The sequence below is a fragment of the Aptenodytes forsteri genome, unplaced genomic scaffold (genome assembly GCF_000699145.1).
Source record: "Aptenodytes forsteri isolate BGI_AS27 unplaced genomic scaffold, ASM69914v1 Scaffold109, whole genome shotgun sequence".
NCBI lineage: Eukaryota > Metazoa > Chordata > Aves > Sphenisciformes > Spheniscidae > Aptenodytes > Aptenodytes forsteri.
In genome coordinates this window covers 3363200-3370292 of record NW_008794431.1, presented here as the reverse complement: position 1 = coordinate 3370292, position 7093 = coordinate 3363200, and the positions used below count along the sequence as shown (strand labels likewise).

Here is a 7093-nt window from a genome sequence, read left to right as displayed (position 1 = left end):
TCGCATTTTTTTTTTTTCTGGTTGTCCTATAAATTCCTTTAGCCAGTAAAGGAGCAGAGGAGTTGGAAAGGGTGGGTAACTTCATGCGGCAGTCCTTTGTGTTGTGACTTTTAATTTATGAGATAGGCAAACTGGAGCTGTGGTTGTATCTGGTAGTGGTATCTTAAGATTATATTCAGTATTAGATGACTAAAGTAAATCTAAAATATTCTATGTGTACTAAAAATACTTAAACTAATTGAATTAATCCTAACTCTGCGTGAGAGAAGGAAGCAGGGAAGCAGCTCTTAACATTTTGCTGGATCAGCTGTATTTGTATTTCAGAAGTTGCTATAACTAGGGGAACCAAACAGGACAGCTCTATTCTTGGCTGTATAGTGGTTTGAAAAACTCCTTTATTCCTGACAGCAGTACACAGACCACAGAAGCAGCCCAGATGAACAGAGCTCTCTTCGATCTTAAAAATCAGAATTTTCTACTGGAAATCTTTCCAACTAATTGAAAGGCATTTGTAAAAAAATCTAATTCTGATTTTATCAATTAGTCAATTGAGAAATAACAGATGCAAATGAAGTAAAACTGTTTCCATCACCTTCCTCCTTTAGATAATGAGACAGATCCAAAACTTATAGGCACCCATGCAAGGGTGCCTATTCTTCATGTTGGGACTCTAGATTGCATGTGTATTACTTGCCATTAAACAATGCAGGATGTAGAGCTGCCCGTTTACTCAGCCCTGTGTGGTTAACTAAGAGAGTGAAATTGTCCACTCACCAGGAGAGAAAGGAAGCTAACCTAATGTTTAACTACTTACTGCACTTTACTGTCACCCGTGCTCCACTGTGCCAGTTTCCCTGTGGATGAAATCAGTTCTTCGTGGCTGACATTCTTGATACTCCAGCTGCAGAAGGATCATGTGTTCCTCAAATTAAATCTGTTGCAAGTTTTTTATAGCAGTTGGAGAAAATCCTTCCTCCAAAACTAAACACCAGAATCTACCACTGAAACCAAGTTGTCACTGAAGAGGACGGGACGTGATTGGTGCCTCCTAGGACACGGTTTAAGTTACTTGTTAGATTTAACTAAACACATTCACATTTTCTAACATTTGTTTTCCCTTTTGTGAACATTTTACTACAATTTTAATATTTTCTGAGTTACCACTATGTCTTCTCATTCCCCAATGTTCTTTCATTGTCTCCCTCTTTCCCTTTCTCCTCCTCTTGTTACTCCCCTCACAAGTTACTAATAATTAATGTGTCACAACAGGCCAGATTTAAGTTTAACAGAGTTTTGTGTCTGATACTTTACTCAGACACTTAAGGAATTATCAAGTGAATGGTGCCCAGGTCCTATAGAAAGTATTGCTTCTCAGAAGTTTTTTGTCTCCTAAGAACAGATTCAATAAATTAGATTATAATTACATTAATTAGAAAATAATAGTCTCTTCCTACCTGCCATCATGTGAATATACTTCAGAGGAGTAGCCATGTACCATTTAAAATTCTGTGTTGGATTTATCGTAGTGAAAGAGTCCTCCATGAGCTTAGCAACAGCACATCTAAAAAGAAGTCTTTCAATATATGCCATGTTAAAACTGCACAGAAATTAATTCCATTTTAGATGTCCAAATTTCTGAAGTATTCACATTTGCAAATTTAGTTCTCACCTGCAGAGAACTGATAAATGGTGTCTCATTAATTTCCAATTCGGTCAAAGTTTTTGTTTGGTTGGTTTTTAAGTTACCAGGGACCGCTCTTGGGAAATATTGCAAAGACCAGGTTAAAAATGAGTTTAAGATGGGAACTAATTGATGGCAAGGTAAGTTGATAAAAATTGGTCCCACAGTAGAAAGTAAATTACTAACTGCTTGACTTTACTAAAGGTTTACTTGCTTTCTCATGTGCCTTGGAACTTTATTGGGGTTCTAAAACCAAATACACCCCTGATTTAATTCCAGCACATGCTAACTTAGTGTTGTGTACTTCTCCTGCAAGTTTTAAAGAGATTGCAGGTGTTCTTTGTTATGGAAAAGCACTTGCAGTCTTAACCGTTAGGAAGCTGCTGTGTGCCTGTATTCTGGAATATACCTTTATGAAAAAATAAATCTGAGTAGCAGAAAAGACACAAACCACTAGTGGAAAGCATGTGAGTGGATGTAGCGTGGTACCTAAAGGTATAGATGGTACTCTCCACCAAAATATCTGGGGAGGCCACAGTCATTGATGGTGTTTATACATCGAAGAAACAGGTGAAACAGTGAGCAGCTGTGGTAGCGCAGGTTAAATGCATATGCTCAAAACCGTATGGGAAACTCAAAGTGAGCTAGATCCAAGTTTCTTTAAGTCCAGTAACCCAATTTGCTTAACTACTCTTTTATACTTTTTTCCCCTTCCCATTGATTTTTTTTTTTTTTTTTTTTTAAGTCAGCTATAGAACAGGGCTCTAGTGAATTGAGCAGCAACTCATTTCCTTTGCGATCGCCAGGAAATACACTGAGCAATTAAGGGTGGCTGGATGGGAAAAGGTCTTTCATTTCACTGAGATACAATGGTTCCCAGGCCTTCCTGGCTTTTCAGCAGCCTACCAGGTGGTCTGACTTGGAGCTAAGTCCCCCATGTTCCAACGTCCATGGTAGCGGCATATTTGAGGAAACAGGACTGAAGACCTGAAGGATTAAGTTTTTTAAAAAATGTGTTTCATCACTTAACAGTTCTTTTGCAAATCTCAGTTTCTGTTTCCTGTCTGTTTCTCTACTATCTACATCAAGAGCTGAGTCAAAGAATTTCCACCGTATAGATTCACGCAGAGTAGTTCCTTATTAAGAAGGAATATCTCCTAGTAATCCTTGAATTCTCCATGTGTGTAAGATTAATAAGTATGCTGTATGTTTTAAGGGAAGCAAAGGGAAGGTGACCATCTGCTGATCCTGTATTGCACAGAGATGCTTAACGGCTGTTTTTCTTTCAAATGTTGACCTAAAAATGTAACATTTCCCCAGCAATGCAAGCTACATTTGACAGCAAGTTGCAGCTTGTTGAAATGCAGTATGCCCACTAGTGTAAAATGAGAATATTAGTATTTCATGTGGAAACATGACTTTGGCTTGAAACTGATACAGGAGATTTACAAGATAAAACAACTGAAAACTCCAGCAAGCCCTAACAAAATACTCTCTTTAAATAATGCACGCTAAGTAAATATTATTGTTTATTGAAAACCCTTTCACTGTTAGAGTCTATTTTTGCCATTTACTTCTGTAAGATCTGAATAACAATGCCAATACTATTTGCGAGGAGAAAAAAAAGAAACTCTCAGTTTTATATTCTTGAAAAGATTAGGATTTCTTTTTTCATTGCTGATTTATCCAAACTGAAAGAAACTGAACTACACACATATTCATAATTAATAAATAATTTGACCTGAACTTCTGGTTCCTTACCTCCATCGTTGAGAACTCACTATCTTCTTTTAGAAGAGATCTCACAGTCATAACAGATGCTAAATTTATTGAGCTTTTTTGTTCATTTGTTGATAGTGCTGTGGATTTATTTATTGTTGAGGCTTTTTTGTGTGTGTTTGTGTGCATGTGTGGATTATCTCAATTTTTGTCTCTCCTCTCCTTGTTTCCCTTCCTTAGCTTAATGTTCATGCCATGGCAGTGTTTTCACCACAGTTCTGAACTCTGTTTGAAGTTCATAGCCAAATAATACTATTCTAAATGTTAATTTTCTTTTCTGAACAGTAGTATAGTTTCTGTGTCCTTCAACTCCATGGCTCTTAAGTGCACTGTGATCTGTAAGACTCATCACAGGATTAAGGAACAAGAAGTGCTAATCTGGGGTTTGCCCCTTCCTGGCTCTGTAGCTTAGGCTAGTCGATACACCTGTAAAAGGAGAAAGCTGACTTGAGTGTCTCAACAAACTGGGGTGAGGATTAATTAACTACATGCACAAATTATTATGTGGATGCTAGGAACGTTTTGGCGAGATTTTCAGATGGTGTATATTGGTACAGTTCAGCTGAACGAAACAGAAGCTCAAACATAAGTGGAAGATAATTTGATATATTTTACTGTTCTTCACCATTTGTTTTGAACTGTCTGGTACGTCATCATAAAAAATTGTGTTTTGTTACAAAAGAAATATGTAATTGTTTGAGGGAAATATATCTGAAAAATTTTTAGCTCTGTAAAATGCACGGGAACAATTTCACTAGTATGTCACTGTCAAAGTACATACCAGGTTTCAAAGTTTGCCTGCACCTGTTTTGGCATCCGACTAGGATTTTCTTTCTAAAAGGGAGGAGTACAGTCTGTTACTTGAAATTGTAAATATCTTGTATTCATTTGGAAAGATCCAGCTCATCATAGAGATTGGTGTCTTATTAGGTATCAGGAAAATGTTTCATCAGCCTTCAGAAATGACAGCAGGGAATTTCAAATGCAATTCCCAAGAGGCCTCCACTGCCTGGGACATCAAAATGCTCTGCTACAAAAGCTCTGATGCAGTCCGCTAGAAATCCTGGCCTAGAAAAATGCTTGTATATTTTAATTTGCCACATCAATTTTCAGTACAATAATATTATTTGTTAGTTGGAGCCAAGAGCAGGAAAATAGGAACACTATGGAATCCTCTGTAGCTATTGTGGAGGTTAGCAGGTTTGATAGCATTAGACACAGAGAAAACTGTACTCCCAAAGTAGTGTTAATGTCATTGAAACACCTGACTTTTGTATAATCTCTTATTTTAGAGAGCAAAAGAGAGAGAGGGTTCTATATACATGTGCACATAATAAATGTCAGTCTGGTTTATTCTTTCAGAATTAATGTATGTGGAACTGGAACTTCTGTAAAAAGCATTAGCCTGGGTGAATATTCTTGCCAATGCAACATTTGCATGATTGATGAATGATGTCTTGGTCATGCAAGCCCTTGAGGAACAGAATACAATTAGCAGAATCATTTTCATTTTTTTTTTAATACTTACTCTTTCAGAGATTTTACAGGTAAATCGTTGAATAGAGTGGAATTTAAAAAATGTTGTCTTTTGACCACAGTGGTAAAGGGTGCTACATTTCCTTCTCATGAGTTCCTGTTTGGGACAGACAAAGCAGATGTTTGGCTTGGAAGCAGGCTTTATTTGGCGTGGTGGCAGGAAGTACTGAGAGATTTGCTATTGACATTTAATCCCTGATGTTTCTGTAGACTGTAAGACCAATTTTTTTTTTTCTTTTATTTCTCTTTTTCTTTCTTTTTTTTTTTTTTTGATGCTTGCCTGAATCTATGTAAAATGAACTGAAGTCATAATACATATTTGGCAAGGGAGCTGGAAATACTGTATTCTGTTTCTTATACTCTTGACAGTCTCACTCATAAATCCCAGTCCCCTGATTCCTCTGATCAGAGTGGGATTTTTTTATGCAGGTGTTTAAAACGTGAAATTAGATGTTTCCCCCAAAGCTGTACGTCTGATCTCCATCACTGCAGCAATCCAACTAAGGGGCTTGTCCTCCAAATCATTCTGGCTTAGGGAAGTTTCTTCCTGCATCTGGTCCATGCTTTGTAATATTAATCTGTTTAAAAAAAAAAAGAGAAGGGGGAAAAAAAAAAGCAGCTGAGAAGATAACTGAGCTGCGAAGGCAACCAAGCTGATTTGCACGAAAATACTGAAATGAATTACTGTTTTAATAAACTCTGATAGTTTTTCTGTAAAACTTCCAGGATGGGAGTTTTCATGCACGAAGTTATTTTGCAGAGATTTTTGCTGCAAAAATCTTGTGTCAGAAAAAGAACTTGACCTGTTTTTCTGTACTTACGTGTTCATATAATAGACTGTCAAGGTACTATGGGTCTTAGTAAGTTAGAGATAAAAAAGAAATCATGTTTTTTAAAACAATGTGGTTTGGCAGAATACTTGGGTAACTTGCTTCTTTTCTGTGTAAGCTTTATTTTCCCTTCTGGGTGATAATCCTGATCCAGGGGAGGCCCTGAAATCGCCCCTCTGGTTTCCCTCACCGGGAGGCTGACACCCTGGGCCATGCTGAAATGAGCACTTCTGTGCTCCACTGGAAGCGATGAAGTGATGCTCTGAACATTTTATATGCAGCAGATTTGAATCCTGCAAAAGTAAAGTTATTGGGGGGGAAAAGCAAACCCATGGAAGAATTCAGCTAATGAACTTCATTTGCATTGATACCTGAAATATTTGGGTTTTAGTGGACTGGATTAAGATGGTTTGAATGCTGTTATCGAACTTTCTTTAAAAAAGTCTGATGCTGTGCAGGAGTGGGGCTGGGGGCAAACCGAACCTTGGTTTTTTGCTTCATTGCTTTTGTTGACTGTGTTGGGAGGAGGTGCAAGAGGGAATATGGGAAAGAAAGGGAGAATGATAGAGCTGCACCCCACCTGCATGATAAATGCAAATACTGCTTGGACCTAGAGCCGACTACCCAAAGGGTGATACGCACAGAGTGCTACTGCATCAAGTGCAAGACTTCCATTTCTAAGGACACTGCTTACTGAGAGAGAACCCAGCTGCTTCTGGGGCAGAATAGGGCCTTAGAGCTGCTACAGCTTGAACTGTGTCTCATATGGGGATATATGTGGGGGCTGCTTATACTGTAATATGAATGTTTTAGAACCAGAATATAGCTCCTGCTATTAGGCAGTCAACAAAAATTTTAAGTGCCTTTTGTTCTTAGGGGTAGTTTTATAAAACCTTAACAACCAGTGGTTTCCCGTTTAATTTGAATAAAGCTTAATTTACCAGCTTGCCTTTCAAGATGGTCCTGGATTTACCACCTGAGCCACAACTTCCTTAATGGCATGCCAGAATAGTTTTAAGGGTAGGATATATTCAAATAATGTGGAAAATGCGTCCAAGAGAATGAGTGTGTGATAGCTCTTCGGGTTGCAGTGTGCAGCAGAGTCTGTAGGAGAGTGACATATATTAGCCATTAACACTTTGCAGAACTTAGTCCTGCAAAAAGAGTTATCGACTAGAAAGATGAGTAAAAAGAAGGCTCTAATTACTTCCCCCCCCCCCTTTCCTTTTTTTTTTTTTGGAATTTTTTTTTTTTTTTTGTTCACAAT

The 7093-nt window shown here is 37.8% G+C and overlaps 1 protein-coding gene across 1 annotated transcript in view; it reads left to right on the top strand.

Moving 5' to 3' along the window:
* Positions 1-7093, top strand: part of SPATA5 (spermatogenesis associated 5) — a 206853-nt gene that overhangs the window by 108865 nt on the left and 90895 nt on the right. The window lies entirely within an intron of this gene.